This window comes from Tamandua tetradactyla, chromosome 10 (assembly GCF_023851605.1).
Source record: "Tamandua tetradactyla isolate mTamTet1 chromosome 10, mTamTet1.pri, whole genome shotgun sequence".
Classification (NCBI taxonomy): Eukaryota; Metazoa; Chordata; class Mammalia; order Pilosa; family Myrmecophagidae; genus Tamandua; species Tamandua tetradactyla.
The window spans coordinates 60,980,275-60,999,945 of record NC_135336.1 but is presented as its reverse complement, the minus strand read 5'-3'; the positions used below and the strand labels follow the sequence as shown (position 1 = coordinate 60,999,945).

At 33.5% G+C, this 19,671-nt stretch overlaps 1 long non-coding RNA gene and 1 pseudogene across 1 annotated transcript in view; one reads left to right on the top strand and one right to left on the bottom strand.

The window, feature by feature from the left end:
- LOC143647951 (uncharacterized) overlaps nt 1-19,671 on the top strand; it is a 282,296-nt gene that overhangs the window by 83,975 nt on the left and 178,650 nt on the right. The gene's annotated exons all lie outside the window — the stretch shown is intronic.
- Nucleotides 12,821-15,177, bottom strand: LOC143648858 (SIN3-HDAC complex-associated factor pseudogene; annotated as a pseudogene).

Genomic DNA, 19,671 nt, shown 5'->3' with positions numbered 1-19,671 from the left:
GCAAGCAAAGGTAAATGTCAGCATCAGGCAGATGCTGGGGTATGTGCAAATAGTGCACCCGTGCAGAGAACCAATTAGATTAAACTGTGAAAGCAGGACACTGAGTAGGAGGTAACGGTCAGCATGGTGGTATTTCAGGAGTCTTGGGAACACAGATCCATTCCACCTACTTCTGCCTCATGCATTAAATGCCTAAAGAGTTCATTCTTTAAAAATGTTCATTCATACTTCCAAAAATGTTATCTCCATTAAAATATAAACACCCCAGGAAGGGTGAAAGGATATACATTATAATAGACACATGCAATTTAGTATGAATAGGTTTGTTAGAGCCAGTCTTGAGGGAAGGTTTCGATAAGAGAAATGGTAAAGGAACACTCTTATCGAGTTAAAAGTACAGGGGAATAAGGGAGACACAACATTTTCCTACTCTGTTGTTTTGATTGACCAGCTATCCAGAAATGAAATCTACAATCACAGTAGTATCAGCTCCAATGCTTTCCAATGCTTTCTTACTTCTCTTGACTTAATATTTGATTCTCTTACTCTAAATGCGGAATGATTTATGCACAATGGTTTTGAGCTGAGTCATTTCATCATTGAAAGTAGTTGTGGTACAATGGAAAGTACAACAAAATAAGAAAAGCTTTCGTTATTGACTTATTGCAGAGCCACTTAACCCAATAAGTTCATGATGACCATGCTTCTGTCACCTGACTCCCAACTCTGACAATTGTTCTGCCTAATGTATCAGGGCTGTGTGCTTCACCAGGACCCTCTCTGTTGCTGTGCTGCTGGTCTTGGTCCTCGACTGAACTAGGTTATAAATATGACAGTAATATTTGAACACACACATTTGTAAGGAAAAATAAATCATTTAACATCGATATGTACATACAATGTTTCTCTTGCTGCTGTTAAGAAAAGTTAACAGTGTCCCTAAAATCATGTATGAAATATAAAATTATTTTGAATTTCATTTGCTGTGATTTTAATAACAAAAATTAAAAGAGAAACAATAGCAAGCATCAAGAAAATATCAACCAAAATTGTGTAATGTTTGGTAAATGTAAGGTGGGACATTTATAAAATGACAGTGAGCACAGAGAAGGAGTAAGAAAAAATTTTCTGAACATACTTAATGTAAGGAATGAGTAAAATGTATAGGTGGAAATAAACTTACTGAATTTAAGGGAAAATACCACTGAGTCAGCCTGGGCCCGGGTAGAGCATTAGGCAATAGAAGCATTGCTCCAAGAGTACGGATAAGAAAAAGAAACGTGACATAAGGTATATTTTAAAAGACAGTTTCATGAAAGGCATCTTTACGAACAGACTCATGAAGTGTATATTTTGTTTAGATGAGATTAAATTCGACGGGGAGCCATTATCTTCATGGTCATTGATAGAGAATTCGTAAACTGTAAAGCTCACCAGATTCCACTTGGCTCCGTTTTAGAACAGAACCAACCAGAGGACAGGAAACAACATTGGGAATATATTTTGCTATTTGTATCTACATGGGAGAACTCTCTGACATAGCTTCAAAGACCAGGCTGAGGTATAGGAAGCAGTTTCTCATAAATACCAAGGAAAGAAGTCTTGAAGCGGCAAGTGTGGAAGCTGTAAAAATGCTTCATAGCGATTGACCACAGTCAGTGGACTCATTACCTAAATGCTTCAAAATATCAGATTGAAAGCAAGAAAATCCCCAAGGCAGATAAATGGACTAGAAAGATAAACACATGGCATGTTAGAGTGAATCAGAAGACTTGAAAGAAGGACTCTTACAAAAAAAAAAGTGTGAATTTTATTTACTTGGTACCATGACAAAGACAATTAATTATATTCATTCCATTTTAACAGTGAGAAATATATGCTTTTAAGATGTTTTTTGCACAGAAAAATGTACAGGGCTCTAATTAAAGGAAAGACACTGAGCAGTAACGGTTGAAAGGACCTAGGACAAAAGTAATGAGGAAATATTTGTTAAACAAGGAAGGAAAAAACTTAACAAAAATAGGAATTGGTCTGCAGCTAAAGACAGTCACCTAAAAGAAAGCTAAAGTTATAATCACCAGTAAATGTATCTATAGTCAATTGATATGTCTTTATACTACAAGCGAAACAAAACTAGAAAGAATTGTTAAGTTGCAATGTGCCCAATATGAATGAAACATATTTTGAACACCAAATTAAAATATTTGGAAACTCCAATTTTCTTCAGCTTGTTTTTTGTTATTTTGTTTAGTTGGTTAGGGGTGTTTTCACGTTCTTAAGATAGGATGATTCTGGTTTGCAGCATATTTCAGGAGTAAATTAAGGGTGATGCAAAGAGGTATCATTGATTTTTGCCTAGTGATGCTTAAATGTAAGTTACTTCCTTGAACATCTATCATTTTATGTGGGACACATGATCCTGTTTTCTTATTCTAGGATTTTGAATCTTTTAGTCATCTGAGCAGTCAGATGTTTTGTCTTGCTTTTAATCCCAATGAAACTGAAACTTTATGATGCAAAAATTCTGTGCACTTTACAAGTCTGAGAAATTTTTTTTAAAAATTGATGATATTCCATTTTCTTAGAGTATGTACTTTTGGAAGTCTGGGCAAGTAGGAGTATATTTAAAATGCAAATATTGTACTTGAGATGCTAAATAATTTACATTCTGAGGCTGCATTTTAAATATAATTGCATTACATTAAGCACAGTTGGACTTATCTTGTAATATAAATTTGGTTTATTTCATACAGATTTATAGTGACTAGGATTTTGTTTTGATCTTGTATCATATATGGAAATTTCACAACCGTCTCTAAAATTTTGTGAAGTCTTAGCAGCAACATTTGTAAACACAAGGGGATGTTTTCACTTTTTAGTAGGGGAACAGCAGATGGTTGGGATTAAGGGAATCACTCCTTCGTGTTTAATAATGCAGCAGGGAAGGCAGTGGCAAGCTAACTTTTCACCAAGAGAGAATAATTTTCAGAGCATCAGCTGGATCTTTGCTAGCTAGAATAGAGCCCCTTCAGATGTGTGCCATCTGCATGGAGGTGAGTCACAGCAAAAGATCTAATACTTGTAAAATGTACTTTGTTCCCAATGAGTTCTATATGGAGAAAATAATGATTGTATTTGATAGAAGAGGTCGGTGAACAGAAATTTGTGTGTAAGTAGAGGACTGATGGATAGAAATCTAATAAGGCAATCAAAAAAACATAGAAAGGACAATTAAATACACACACACACACACACACACACAAAACTAATGAAAAACATTTAGGTAAGTTCTTGCTTCTATTGGAACATATGGAAATTCTGAATAGAAATTCTGATTTTGAGAATTATCAGAAAAATTCCAAAAAAGAGTAAATTCATAATGTGATTTATTATAATTAGATAAAAGACAAAATACTAGTAAATATCTAATGCAAATATTAAGACAAGAGAAAATTATAGCTGAATAGAATGTTCCTTATGAATGGGGATTTTCATTGTAATTGATCATTATTACGAATAAATTGATGGACCAAATATTAAGTGATTCTCTTGATACCTACGGTTTATATCTGCTACTAAGAAAAATGCAACAAAACTGACCTGTTTAATCGTTGTCACAGTTTATTCATTCATCTCCTGGAATCTATAGGAGCTGCTTTCAAACCATCAATGATATGAAAAGAAAGAAGAATTAGTAACCACAGAATCAGTTGCTGAACAGAAAGTGGGCTTGCAGAAATCACAGGACGGAGGATAGAATTTTACGGTTTTCCACGGTTTTAGGTCACAATATTTTTATACCTAGGCCTGCATATAAAAAAAGAAAAAGCATGTATGGCACTGAGTGTGATAGTCTCATAGCCAGGGATTTAGCCAAGGCTATAACTAGAGAAATTGCCTTAGTAAGAATTTTATGGGTTCTGGATTTAAGGGGACATCATGGAGCCTGCATCTTGTTCACCTCCAAGGGCTATACCATCAGCCAGTTTCATATGGCTTCTCGCTTTCAGATACTGTTTTTCCATAATTCCTTTGGGCATGACCCTTATGTTTTTTTTCAGTTTTTTCATGCGCTCAATATATACCCTAAACTTAGTTTTTTTAAAAATGAGATTCTATTTGTTTGAAAGTCCAAACAATGCAGTGATATAGATAATAAAATCAGTATTCTTTTCTTTTTGAGAAGCAATTCTGCCAATTAAAATTCTAAAGCCTTAGGTTTTCATCTATAAAACAGAGTGGATCAGATGATTATTAATAAACCGATGACTGAGAAAGTTATAAATATGGTTGGTTTTTAAGAGTGATTCCTATAGAACCTCAGAACATTTGTTTCCACCCTAGGTATGGACCAATGAAATATTGCAAGTGACCTGAAAATATAATCATGCAAGAAGCATTGCCTGCGTGCAGAATAAAAAGATACAGTCAAATAAGACCATAGATGTGGCTGATTATTAAAATATACTGATTTATCTAGTAACCAATATAAATGACAAACAACATTGGGTGTCTGTCAAATATCGTTCTTCAAATGGGGATTTTATACTTTAAAAGCCGGTGAATGTCTACATTATGGAATGGTGAGCTGTAAGGAATCAAAGGAGAAAATTTACATTATCTTTTAAGTAGGTCAAGGGCTCTTTCCAAATACTAGAAATAGTTCTCATTGTCATCCTTTTCTTAATGTGGACAGAGGGAGTCACAACTGCAGAAACACAATAGAGATTTATTTCTATTAAACATTAGAGAAATTAATATAGGTTAATTGAAGCTTAACATTGTGGGTGTATCAGCCGAATATAGTTGGGTAAAAACAGTAAAGCAGATTATAGTTGAATATCCCTAAGATGCAATTTATATCCTGATTCTTACTGGTGATGTATTTGCTCATATAAATTCTCAAAAACAATAAGTATAACATCAGACTCTCAGCCCTGTTCCTTAAAATGTATAAACTTTACAATTTTCTGATTATTAATTTGACAACAGATCAAAGATAATTTAAATTAATCAACCTAAAAATGCATATATCCATGAAGATCATTTAAAGATCCTTCATATGTCTGACTCAAAATTTTGTGTTTCATATTAGGAAACAACAACTTTTGTCTCAACAAAATTAGGGATAATGAAAATATAAAATCCCCAAGCCTTAACTAAAAAAAAAGAAAAAAGAATTAATTTATTTAAACCAAAATATAAATACAGATGTTTGTTACAATGAATTCAATAGCCAATTTAAATAGGATGATGGCATTTTTCACAATTTGGGGTGGAGACAGTAGGAAGCTATTTTTTTGTTTTGCTAAAAAGTGGTTAGCAAGAATCAAAAGGATTAAAATTATAAAGGTTAGAAAAGTCAAAAACATATATGTGAATTAATGAAGCACACACACACACACACAAAACAAAAACCAAATAAGTCAATCCATTTCTATTTAAGCTTCTGCTTAAAGAAGATATATAAGAATAGCTCTTATACCTTACATAGATATAAGAAATAAATGTGTGACTAGACATTTAAAAATACAGAGAACATAGACTAATAGAATTTATCACTGTTTTACTAAGGAGATATTTTTGTGTTTTCATAAATACTGTTTATTGAAAATGTTAGTTTCATAAAATGCAATGGCAAACAGTCTAGCCTCTAAATACTGGTGTATTTGAAATATCATAACCTGAGGCTGTGATTTATATATTAGCTATGCTTAAAGTATGCTTGTTACTACTTGGCACCGTCAGTTTTAATGCAGTTTTTGTTGGCTCTAAACACTGAAACAAATAGAAAACAATCAGGCTCTAGTGGCTTGGAAACCTGGATAGCAGCCCAGCTTTCATTTATTAGGACCCTGGGAAAATAAATTTAAATGGGGAAAATGTTCAAATCTTCTTTTGAGTGACATTTAACAAGTACTTCTCCCAAGGATCTCCAAGCCCTTTATACATGTGTAGATTCTGCTGGTGATAATATAAATTGGGAAAAGAACTAATGCATTTCAATGCCTAAAGGGTCTATTCAAATCATTCTTTGTTTTGAATAGAGCACCAGTAGGTATAGATGAAACTGCAAGATTTTATCTACTAGAGTAAAAGATCCAGCTGTGTATAGAGGTATGTGCCCTAATATTCTCCTTTAGTAATCATTGTATTATTTAATAGTATATTCCAAAGCATACTTTGTCCACTGAAGATTACTCTGAGAACTCTAATATTGTTTATTTGAAGAACAGTCAGGCAGGCAAATTTTACAAACAATTCAAAGAACTTATTTGATTGGTGTGTTATTTCCATGGTTCTGCTACATTTGGAATATCTTCATCTCACCATTTTGTGAGAGCTTTTAGCATAAGGGGCTCATGAGACATTAGACATGCTTAGTAACGTGATTGCAAATGATTAGCTATTATGCAACATTGTGCTGTCTTCCTCCATGAGTTTGTATAGCATTCTTGTAAGGTAGATACAAAATCTAAGAATTGTCCTATTTAAAACTCTCCATATCCTGAATTATAATTGTTCAATGTAATAGAAAACCAGTGATGAATATAGGTTTCACACAGTTCTTGACTCTTCTCTCTGACATGCCGTGTCGTTTAAGCTGAACATTTCTAGACCGTAACTACCACAAATAATGAGGCTTGATTGTGAATATCTTCGTTGTTGAGGTCTTTCGATTATTACATTTTTCCTTTGGACAAGAGATTTCAGTACATGAGAAATAATTTATCCATCTCTGTGAGAAAATTTTAGGAATTATTGAAGTAAATAATTAAAACTGAAATGAATTTTTACCACATATACTCTGTATTTCCAACTTTGGACATCCAGACATCCCTTTATCAAGTTTCTTTTGTTATTTTTTCTTCACCCTCAATAAATTTTGAGGCTGTTTAAATCAATTACTGTATAATTGCACATTTGACAATTGTTTTACATTTTTGCTTTGGGCATATTTATATAATTATCTGCAAAATATAACCATGCATTATTTACCCATGCATAACTCTAAAATTTTGTCTACGGTTGGTTTATTTACAATTTATTTTATTATTGTTTTTTAATTTTTGATCATCAAGGTCAAAATGAGAAAAACTCATTTGAGTCTCCGTTATAAATTACACTCCTCACCTTGATCTCAATTTATCACTGGGAGACCAATTGGCTAATAAAATCAAATATGAAATATTTTCAGTTGATTCAGATCATAAATTAGACATTTAATGCATTAGTAAATATGTTTGTGTATTTTTCAAAGATGGATTATTACAAGGAAAGAATGATAAAATAATAATTAATAATCACAACAGCATAACCTAAGTCATCTCCTTTTGAACACTGTGGTCTCAAACAAGATAATAAAAAGTAGAATACTTTACTAATGAAAAACCTCACGAGGAAAATAATATGTCATATCATTTTTGAGACACTTTTACGTAACTTTGTGTAGGCAATTGACAAATTAATAAATATATGAATAAATGTTTTAATGAGGTAATAATGTCATTTGATTCTCATAAAAAAAATTCAAGGCAATAAGGCATTTCATACTTTGGGAATCTTTCCTCAGCCCGGGTCCCATTGATGCTTTTCTGTTAACTGCTTCTTGATCTCCGAGTTTGTGTCCCACACAATCATGCTTTTTAAACGTGAATCTGTCTCCATGGACATAGATGATTGAACCAGGTTCTTCTGACCTAAATTGACACATCCACTTCTTGTCACGGGAATTGCAGTTGGAACTTTGAAATGGCTTGTACATGTTAGAGAAGAAGTCAAATATAGTAGAATAGCCATATTCTACCCTGTGACTGGAGAAGAAAACTTATCTATGGAGAAAGAAGAAGAGATGAAATCCTGTGGTTCCCCTAGTGATATATTAGATATTGTGACTTTTTGAGGAAAGGGAGAAAAGAAGCAATTTATGTGACCTTTTCAGACAGTGCATAAGATTATCAAGGGATTAAAAATTACTCTATATGAGAAGTAACTCAATACAGGAAGCTTGTAAGACTCTCAAATCCATGCGGTACTTGAAAGGTTAGATATGATCTTAAGTATACCAGAGCTACTTAGCACTACAGTAGTGTACAATAATGCAAGTTAACTATGACTTGATGTTATCTTACCTTTTCTGGATAACAATACATTTTAAAGGCTATTTATTAACACATATTTATATATAATGTACATTCATCTCTTTGCAAATCATATTTTATGCTACATTCTGCCTATTTGCTCAATACTGAGAGTTATTTTCTAACTCTCTAGAGATTGCTTGATAGCAGAAAACAAATTATCAAAGCAATTAAAATGTTTTCATACCTACAGGAGCTAGAAATCTGTGCTTTTAAAATTAATTATTAGTTTCAACTCCTGAAATATAGGCAATAGTATAAGTATTCAATCAAGCTGTTAGAAAATGCTATTTTGAATCATAATGAAAGACATTTTGTCAAAAGTGTATTTTAATATGTGAAGCTATAAGAAAAGTCTATTTAGCATCTACATAAAAACATTCAAAAGCAGCCAAGTTAGACTTGTTTCCCTGCTTTGATACTAATTGTACATATATACCACTATCACTAAAACTCAAGTAATAATATTGTTTATGAAACATTTCTCATTCTTTAAAACCATCTAAATTTTAGTTATATTCCTTGAACAAATGTCTAAACACTGAGAAACATTAAACATTTACTTTAAAATACTTGTATATATATATATATATATATATATAGTACTTGAATGAATTAAACATCAGAGATTATCTTTAAGTTCAACCTGTATAAATAGTATTCTGAATGAATTAAAAATCAGAGATTATTTTCCTTTAAATTCATTTTGATTGTTTCTCATATAACTTGAGATTACATCCTGCTTGTATCCGTCCTTGTCTCCTACCAGTGTTCTCCCAGGTGCTTTGATTACTCTAATTTTGGAAGATGTAAGACTATGACCCTGTTATAGATACTTGTGAATGTACTATTGTGTTCATAAGAAAAACACCAGATTGCCTTATTTCCTTTTAAAAAATCAAGATAATCTTTTTTCCTGTTTTTTTTTTTTTTTTTTGCATGGGCAGGCACCGGAATAGAACCGGGTCTCCAGCACAGCAGGCAAAAACTGCCACTGAACCATCATTACCCACCCAAGATAACCATTTTTAAAGAACTTTTATTAAGATGTGAAAAGGGCTTGGCATCAACATTTAGGTTGGACTCTACACTTAGTGTACAAGCTCTCATATGTTTCCCCATCAAGTCAAGCAGTAAGTTAGAGATGTAGAAACTTGAAGCAGCTCTAAAATAGACCAAACGACTAAGCAATCATTTTCAGGATCTTCCACATTACAAAAAGTTTTGAATTTCTACAATTAACATTGTTTAGAACAGTTATCTCTCCATTTTGTGCCAATTAATAGCTCTATCCACATATTCTGTTGTACAATATGTTCTCACGTCCCATGTGGAATTTATTCAATACGCTAGTAAATTTTGGTTATTAATATCCAACAGTATAAAAATACAAAACAAATTTGTAGATTTCTAATTTAATAATACAAAACGTATGACTACATACAAGACATCCTACAGGCAATTTAAGTTGAAAGAGAGTGGTTGAGTTCTAGGGATAAATAAATACATAAGCTGAGATGGTCTATATTTTAATATATTGCAACACCAATTCCATAGTCAAAATGTTAAAAACAAACAAACAAACCACGTTTCATATTAATTCAGGATGAAGATGATAATGCCTGGGACTCTAGTAACAGAACTTCATGGGCTGTGGGAGAGCTGACCCAACTCACTGTGTAGTGAGCTTTGTGGCGTGTAGCCTGTAGGTTTTTCAAAAAGTATAAATGCAGAATCCCAAGTCTAGAATGCAAACTGTAAAACTATAGGGCTCAGAATACAGTTCTGTAGCCCTGAAAAATAGCATTGCTACATACAATAAGAGTTAAAGTAACTGGTAAAAAGAAAAGTTTTCAATTAGAGGTAAAAACAAAGCCAATCTGGCTGTGACTAAGGTAAATCAGAGTATAGGGTAAAAAGTGATACTGTATATACTCTAGAGCTTCACCTACTGTATGAGACCAAAGGCAGAGAGGTTTGTTGTGTCTAGAACCAAAATTGTCCTCAACATACAATCTAAATCAGTCTGTCTGTATAGCTCCTTTAAACAACCCAAAGCTCATGGAGCTCAGAATGGAAATGAGGTCATGCAAAACTGTATAGATTAATGTATTACCTGGATACGCCTCAGACTATGGTGGGCTATTAATGAAAAAGTATAGCAAGAGTACTTCGGTGGACTGAAGAAAAAAACATGTAACAGTTTAACTTCTCCATCTGGGAAACCCCTGGTATGTTCTCAACCACTGGGAACGCCCAAGAAAATAGGCCAAGCCCTTGATTTTAAATCTTGTGTATTTCAGTAGTGGAGAAGCTAAGACTACCTCTAATGAGACCTAGAATTTTCTTCCAGAAAACGCTTCTGTTGCTCAGATGTGGTCTCTCACTCTCTAAGACCAACTCTGCAAGGAAAATCATTACCCTCCCCACTAGGTGGGACATTACATTCAGGGGTGAATTTCTTCCTGACAACATGGGATAAAATCCCAGGGATGAGTCTCGTCCTGACACTATGACATTAAAAATGCCTTCATGACTAAAAGGGGGAAAAATGTAACAAGATAAAACAATAGAGTCTAAGAGAGTTTGAACAGAGTAATGAGACTATTCTGGAGGCTACTCTTATGCAAAGTTCAGCTAGACATTGCTAATTCCCATGGTTTGCCAAACCCCAACTGACATCATTACTGTTAACTCTTAAGAACATTAAGGCTCTAACTGAGATGAGACTCCATAAAAATTCCATGCACTAAGTTTATTTTCCTGAAACCTATAATTTCCAGAGGATTCCTAGGCTAGATATATCCTGAAACCCAAAGGGACCAGCCTCTCCAGATTTATCAACTGATTACATCCCCCTATCCTTTATTGTTGACACCCCTTATCCACTTGAAAAAGTTGGAATGGGCATTGCCCAAAGATTCCAATAGATTGGGGAAAGGCTCAAAGAAGAATGAGTTAAAACAGAGAGAATAGGATTCAACAAATGAGTATGACTGCTGAATCACCATATTGATATTTCTTTTAACCTCCAATATTTTTGGAGCAGCTAGAAGGAAAAATATGAAGTCATGGAATGATAACCCATTATAAACTCTGAAATATGTTCTGTAACTGCCTGTTAAAATGTGCTTAAAAAAAAAAAACTATAGGCACCTATAGAAAGTGGCTTACTCCTTATTGTTATCATACTATTCAATGTTTTAAATTCCATTTTAAAAATAAGCACTGAGTCATGCTCCTCACCTCATGAAAAGCAAAACTAGTGATATTTTCCCCTGAAATTCTAGAAATGAAGCAAGAAGAATACTTTGGTTTGAATTCAAGTGGGAAGCTTTTTATGGAGATTTTAGTATTTAAGAGTTCGATGTTATTTACCACCTAACATGGTAATGTTCAGAAAGTCTGACTAATAGAAGCCAAACCCAAAATCAACCCACTCAGCATTAACATAACACCTCTTTTCTTCTAGTATAATTTTACTTTAAATATAGTGAAAAAGAAAAAAAAACACTGATAGGTTAAAGCAAGTCAAACACCCACTCTATACAGATAAAACCTTCACTAAGTTCAACTGAGGTAATCCAAAGCTAAAACTGAATTGTGCAGGTTTTCAAGGAAGTCACAAAATAGTCTTATAAAACAAACAACAGCCAATTTTATGCACACTGGCCAAACACTTTAAGTTATGTGCCATATGCCCCAAGAAGCATTTACCCTTGTTTTCTGCCCTCCTGAAGACTTGCACACTTTTTCAGGTATTTTTAGTACTGTGTGTTTTCTACCATGTGTTAATGCTTTAGTACTGTTCATATAGGATCGCCAGTCCTGAAGTCTTGCCATTTTCCCAAAAGGAGCCATTATTTTGCTTTAGAAGTTTCATATAATTTAAAATCTTTCTCAAATATTAATACTGAGGGAGGATACAACATATAAAGTCAAGTTACCTCTCTGTATATTTAGTAATTGTTTTCTTTTTCAAGGTATTTGAACCAGAAAGCTCAAACTGTCCTGCTTAATATTTCAATAGTACAGCTTTAAATCATCAGAATCATGGCAAGGGCTTTATATTTCAAATATTACTAACATACACCTATAAAGGAAAGTCCATAATATTGAGTTATGAGAAATTTACTACCATGCAGGAAAACAAGCAGAGCCATCTTAATAAAAAAAAAAAAGAAAAATGCTTCAACCACTGCTTCTGAATGTAGGAAAGACAAAGACAAACTACATGTGATCTATCAGACAACAAATCCCACCTCTGCGCACTGTAATTCCCTTCTTTTCATTCATGAAAAGAGATTAAAAGAAAAATAAATAACTTCAAGAGCACTTTGCAGCAGTATTTGGCTTTCTTATGAGCTACTCAGTATCTTAAATATTATGCACTTTCTTTTAGCAAGCTAGACCCTGGCTTCAGAGTTTGTGGAACTGGGTTGGGAAACAAAAACCTATTCAAACCCATTCTAGAAACTGTCTTTCAGCCAAATAACAAGTATCCAAGTTAAAGATTGGAGCGTCACTTTGTTGTTGTTTTGCATGGGCAGGCTCTAGCAATCAAACCCAGGTCTCTGGCATGGCAGGTGAGAGCTCTGCCACTGAGCCGCCATTGCATCGCCCTCCAAATTTTTATTTTTGCTGCTGTTGTTGTTATTTCCCATCTACATAAACCTCAGTCAACACTCTTGAGTGGAGACACGTGATAGGTTCTGGCCCTTCTCCTTTGGCTTCTCAACAGCTGCTTTCTTATGGCTGTAGCAAAGCTGGAATAGATGTGTGTCAAAGAGGACTTCCCCCAAACGATGTTTATAAACAATCCCACAGTATATTTTCTGTCTTATCCAGGATGTGAGATCTGAAAAGGGAAAGACTCGTGCTCTGTTAGAGACGGGAGCCATCTTGGTATCTGACCCTTCCCTGGCCTGGTCACTGTAATAAGGAGTCCGGGCTTTGGAGGCACTTGAGGTAGCACTGTGAGCATCAGAATTGTGCATTCAAGTTTCTTTCTGCAGTTTGCTGATCTGGTTGCTTTTTTATTTTTAAACATTTTTATTGTGAAATTTAATATATATCAAAGTATGTTTTAAAAAATAGTTAAAGAACAGATCTCAATGTTTAGTATGGATTACTATTTCACATTTTCAAGTTTTACCTTCTACCTGTTCTAACCAGTCTAAAAGGGGGAAAAGAAATGTAACAAAACAAGATATAAATGGCTAAGAGAATTCAAATGGAGTTTTGTCTATTCTGGCAGACCAGAAAGCTCAGTCTGTCCTGCTTAATATTTCAATAGTATAGGTTTAAATCATCAGAATCTTGGCAAAGGCTTTATATTTCAAAAATTACTAACATACACCTATAGAGGAAAGTCCATAATATTGAGTTAGAGAAATTTACTACCATGCAGGAAAACAAGCATAGCCAGCCATCTTTAAAAAAAAAAAAAAAAAATGCCTCAACCACTGTTTCTGAATGTAGGAAAGGCAAACTACATGTGATCTGTCAGATGACAAATCCCATCTCTGCCCACTGTAATTCCCATATTTTCATTCAATTCTATTCTGGAGGCTACACTTACACAAGCTTCAGCTAGATATTGCTACTTGCCATGGATTGCCAAACCCCAACCTAAACCATTCCTGCCAATCCTGAGGAACACCTAGGGCTCTATTTGAGATTCTACAAAAGTTCCAGGTAGTATGATTACTTTCCAGAAAACTGTAACCTCCAGAGAGGTCCTAGGCCAGATAAATCCTGAAACCTAAAGGGACCAGTATATCAACTAATTCCATCCCCTTATCCTTTATTGTTGACACCTCTTTTCAATATGAAAACATTAAATGGACATAGCCCAAAGACCCCTATATATAGGGAGTAGGATCAAAGGAGAAGTTACAACAGAGAACATAGGATTTAATAAATGAGTATGACTGCTGAGTCACTGTAATATTTCAAGTTACCTTTTATTTTGCTTCCAGACAGATTTTTCACTTTTTTGGTTTCAACATTGTCATTAGACTGGACCCCGCTTTGCATTTAGACCTCGTGATTCTAGTTTAGTCTTTTGTTTTTGATCCTGCAGGCAGCTTTTTCTATTTGTTCACAAGCAGGACACAGGTATTCAAAATATCTCCTGGATAAGACTCATGCAACAAAAACAGCACTGGAAGTCCTTTTCATGGTGTTCACTGTCAATGAATCAGGAACTGGAGGACTTAGCTCTACAGACACAGCAGCCCTCTGTGCTTTGGTGTATCTTTGGCTTATAATAATCAAGCACCTTTTCTTCTGAGTAATAGTCTTCCAAAAGTGCAATAGAGTTCCACACGCAGTTGCATCCCGCACGCAATAGTGTTCCCAGGGTGTGCAGTGCAGGCTAGGTCAGCCCCTCCCGCTGCTCCCTCCTCCTCCACTGCCTTGCTCTCTGTTAGTTTTAACCATAATTTACTTCAAGAAAAGAACATAATGGTGTAATGGAAAAAACAACAACAACTATATTAGTCTGGTAATTAGAAGACTTGAAAATTAGAACTGGTTATGTGTCTGATTTGTCATGTTTCAGAAAAAAACATTTATTGACTACTCATGGACAAGACTCTGTGTTCTTCTGTATTTGAAGATACAGCAAAAAATAATTTTAAATATCCAGCATTAAATTAATTTACATTATTTCTCTGTACATCCTTTTCCTTACCTGTAAGCCGATAGAATTGAAATGAAAGGGCTTCTAGAATTAAATGTCAAAGCCTCTGTAAACACTAATTTATTTAATGATAAGTTTAATCCAAATTCTTTAACATATAAATGTATGATTGATTTAAAACACACACACACACACAATTTTTAATCAGAAGGCATTATCAGTAGATCCTGAGGGCCTCTGTAATGTGCAAGAAAATGACCATTTTATTTCTGGATTTTAATAATCAAATTGGATTCCTTTTTTAACTGCTGAGTTGCACAAAGCAGAACTAAAATCTTCAGTTTTGCTGTTGTGTATCCCACAATAGCACTAACCTTTCCTTGCTGTCATATTGCATTTAGGGCAAACACCTGATTTGTTATCTACCTTAGGTTTTTTTTCTTTCTTTCTTTCTTTTTTTTTTTTTTTTTTGCAATGTAACCACTTCATTTTATTTTGTCCTTTGAATTCCTGCATTTTAAAATTACTTGCTAGAGAGTTATATTTGTTACAGATCGAAGGTTAGCCATTACTCTAACATAAGCTACTTTTAAGAATTGGCTATTTTTAAAGGTTGAATTAGAACATTATATTAGTGCTAGAAATACAGTCATTTTAGCTGGGATGAACCTTAAAGAAAATACTGTATATCCTGTCATTTCAGTGTGCTTAGCCATGTAACATGTGGTCACATAGGCAATTAGTAGCAGAGCTAGAACTCTGTCCAAAGCCAAAATTCCTTCTACATACTTCCTGTCCATAAAAACTCTCATTTAAATGCATTAACATTGTTCCATTTTACATCTTTTTCTGTGTTCCAAATGTTAACAATAAAAGTGCATTACTTCATCATAGATTGTGATGCTTTAAACCATGTCACTGCCCACAGTCTTTGTCAAAATTACATCTCCAAAATAATTGCATGCTTTAAAAATATTAGCTCAGCAACATAATTATTGTCAGAATTGGAAATATAAAATTCTCAGTTTATTTTAGATGAGCAAAAGTCTGGTGAAAGTAAGCCTGCTAAAGAACAGAAAATATCAAAAAAAATTATGAATTATTTTAGAAAGTTCATGCCTGACTCTCACATGTAATTGCTTTATAACAACGTGCAATAAAAATTAGCTGACTGTACAGGAAAATGCAAATCATTTTATAAAGTGACTTGGAACTACATAAATTGGGAATTTAATTTTATGCCTTAAGTTACAGGACAGGGGGTGCAAGGGTAGTTCAGTGGTAGAACTCTCACCTGCCTTGCGGGAGACCTAGGTTCAATTCCCGGTCCATACACTTTGCCAGAAAACAAACAAGCAAACCAAACAAAAAGAATCCAAAACAAACAAAAATTCAACAGATGGTTCTGCAATAATGGGATACTCACATGGAAAAATAGTGAAATATGATTCTACCACATAGCATACCAAAAAAAAAAATTACAGGACAACTCTGGAATTTATAGAGATTTAGTAAGATGCTATAGAAACAGTTTATTCAAAATATATCATTAAAACCTTAAAGGTAATAGATATATTGAAACGATCATGCAATTCTATTGGACAGTGGAGTTTATCGGATAAAATAGCTTAATTTTCAAATAATAATTGACAATATGTCTTGGTATTATTTTTATTCATGATATCTTTTGCCATTTTAAGCATCTTTATATGCCCAAATGCCAACACATAACCTGCCTCTCCACAGCAATCTTTGAACTAGAGGCACAGAAGGAACTTTGACAATCATAATCATAAATGAACCTAGGCATTGTCTGAGTAACTCACTGAGGCACTAGTAGATTCAGTGACGTGGACAGTACTAAGCTCTGTTAGGTCAGGGACCACGTCCACCTTGCTCCCCAGTGCTTGGTATACCTGAAATGGGTAGTAAGTGCTCAAGAAAATGTGTTCATGATGCAATGAACTAGTGAATGAGTGATACCTCATGCTAAGACTTATAAAACTAATAGAAGAATCATTTTATCTACCCCCAAACAAAATGACTTGATAGCAAGAATGCTTATGCTTTTGCAGGTTTGAAGTTTTAACATGAAATATGCATCCAGAAGGGGTTATTCAGGATGATAAAGCAGGACAGTTTCTGAGCTCTTTGTGTGCTACACCCATGCTTTTCATTTTTCTTTGGAATGCTGTAATTCTTAGAACACCCCACACAACCAAATACAAATATAGTAAAAACCAGTTTTGAAATCAGTATAAATTATTTTGAAAATTTTTATTCCACCCATGTCATACTGTATTCTATCAACATAGATTATTTAGAATTGCTAATTAATGTTGTTTAACTCAATTTTCATCTAACACCGAAATGGAAGGATGGTTAAGTTTGGGGGGGAAATGGCGATTATAATAATATCTTTTAACTTTGAATTCAGTTCCTCAAACGTAATCAGTGAAATTAGAGAACTTGTAAAAATAGAGATAGAAGATAAGATAAATACCCTAGAAATCATTTCCTCCATATTTATATATTCATATATATATCTATATTTATGTATTCATCTATATTAGTATCTATCATCTCTCTGTCAACATCTGCTTATCATCTATCTAATCATCTATCTACATCTATCTTTCCACTTACATGGAAACCAGTAATCCATACAATGTATATACATATATATATGTGTGTGTGTGTGTGTGTACATGCCATTCACTGCAAAAGGTCTACATGAGAGATGAAATTGTATGCTGATGATATATTTACCTATTGAATATTTAGGAATACTATTTTTGAAATATGGCTATACATGCTAAATTAATTATATAAGCATTTAATTTTTCTTTTATTGAATAAAATTAACTTCATCATACAGGCATTCATATTTAAAATAAAGCATTCTGTTGGAGTCACAACCCATTGACTAATACAAACTACTGGTTTTCAGAATTCTGAGATATATAGCAAAACATAAAAGAATAACATTTTTGTATGTAATGGAATGTTTTACATTACTTGTACACTTCCAATTTTAGGGCAACTCACAAATTTTAAAAATCAAATTTGTAGACAATAAAATCATTCTTAAATATTTTCTTTTTAGACTAATTTGGACCAACATATTAAGCCTTTATTCCCAGGTTAATGAGGATATCAATCTTTTGAATTATTTTCCAAAGTATGTCCCTATGTTATTTCTGTACTTCCCTTTTGGAATTCTTTCTTTGTATTTGCTTATTATACCTTAGCCTCAGCAATTTTCATGAACCTGCTGTTCATCTTTATATTCATTCTTTGTGTCAGTGTTTCCATTTCTGTTTTCTTTAGTTGTTATCCTCACAGCTTCTATTTATGTGTTTAAATTTATCTAATACATAAACAAAAGCGTGAATTAAAATTGATGCACCATCATATGAAATCTTAGAATATCCAGATGAAATTCAAAGCAAGTCAAATTAAAACTGTCAGCAGGAAACAGCTTCAAACACCCCATTTTTCAATGTCTACTGTTGCAAATATAACTTTCACTTAGAATTAAAAGCAATTATGATTAAAAGCTTTCTTTTAATTTTTCATTAAAATGTAGCTATGTAAATCAGTTAATACTACAAAGGTATATCTCTTTAAGAGTGTTCATTTGGGGATTTAAATAAAATCTGGTTATTTAAAACCCTTTTAATTTATGTTCCATCGCTCCCTGCTGTTAGAACCTGTTTCAGAACTTAATTATCTTGATGACTACCATAAAATTTTGTGAAAAATTACCCTAGGAAATATAAGAACATAATTTAGAGCAAAAAGGATTTAACTCAAATGGCTTTTTCTCAATGACATTCTATCATACAAACTTTAGTTTGTAACGAAATGTTGATTGAGATAAATGAAAAAGATTACAGGAATCTTCATCTTTCATGAAAACAAGTTATAGTCTCCATATTCCATATCAAACAGCGGATCGTATAAAGCCCTCTAAAACTTGAGGCATTGGCTTTTTCTAGTCTTGCTATCAACTTCTACAGAATTTTTGTGGATTCATTCTTTGAAGAAAACAAAGATCATGAGTCTGTTATAGCTGAGTTCCTGTGCATGAGCTTAAAAAGGGCATGTGTAATTTAATGCTCATATTTGATATCAGGAAGCAAATTAATCCAAGTTCAATAATAGAACTCTGCAAAAATACTCTTGTGGAAGTGTCAGTAACACTGGCATTAAGATCAGCGAAAGCACTTTTGGATGTGACATTTTGCAATTAATTCTGGCAAAGGTGTTGTCACATTATCCCTTCAGTACAATTTGCATTTGACCTGCACAGTGTTATCTCTCTTTTATTTTCCATTCATTGTTTTCAACAAACTATCTTCTTAGGAACCTTCTATATTTCTGGTCTTGCCTTTGCAGTTTTATTTTATTTATTTTATTTTTTTTCTTTGTTGTGTATTGATTTATTCAAGCAGAGTTATGCTATATGCCTTTTATATACCAAACTATACTGTCTATCATATGACTAATAGCATTATTTTAGTTATGTTGGCCACGTCCTTCTCCTTACTTGATGATAAACTTTTAACATCAAGAATGATGTTTTATTCATGTTTGTATCCCTAACAGCTACCACAATGTCTGGCATATAATAATCCTAAATGTATATTAGAACTTTGAATGCATGAAAGAGTAGTCGAGTTCTGTAAACTTACTGGGGCTTGCTGAAACTCAGTTCCCAGGCTACAAATCTTTTTCCAACATTTCTAGTGACAATGCTACTTTCTCTTAAGAGTATGGGGGAGACAGATCCATAGTTCAAGTTTTTAGTTACTTCTTCAACTACATAATTTTGCAAACAAAGCATTTAAAATGACTAGTCTTTATCTTTTCCATACATTC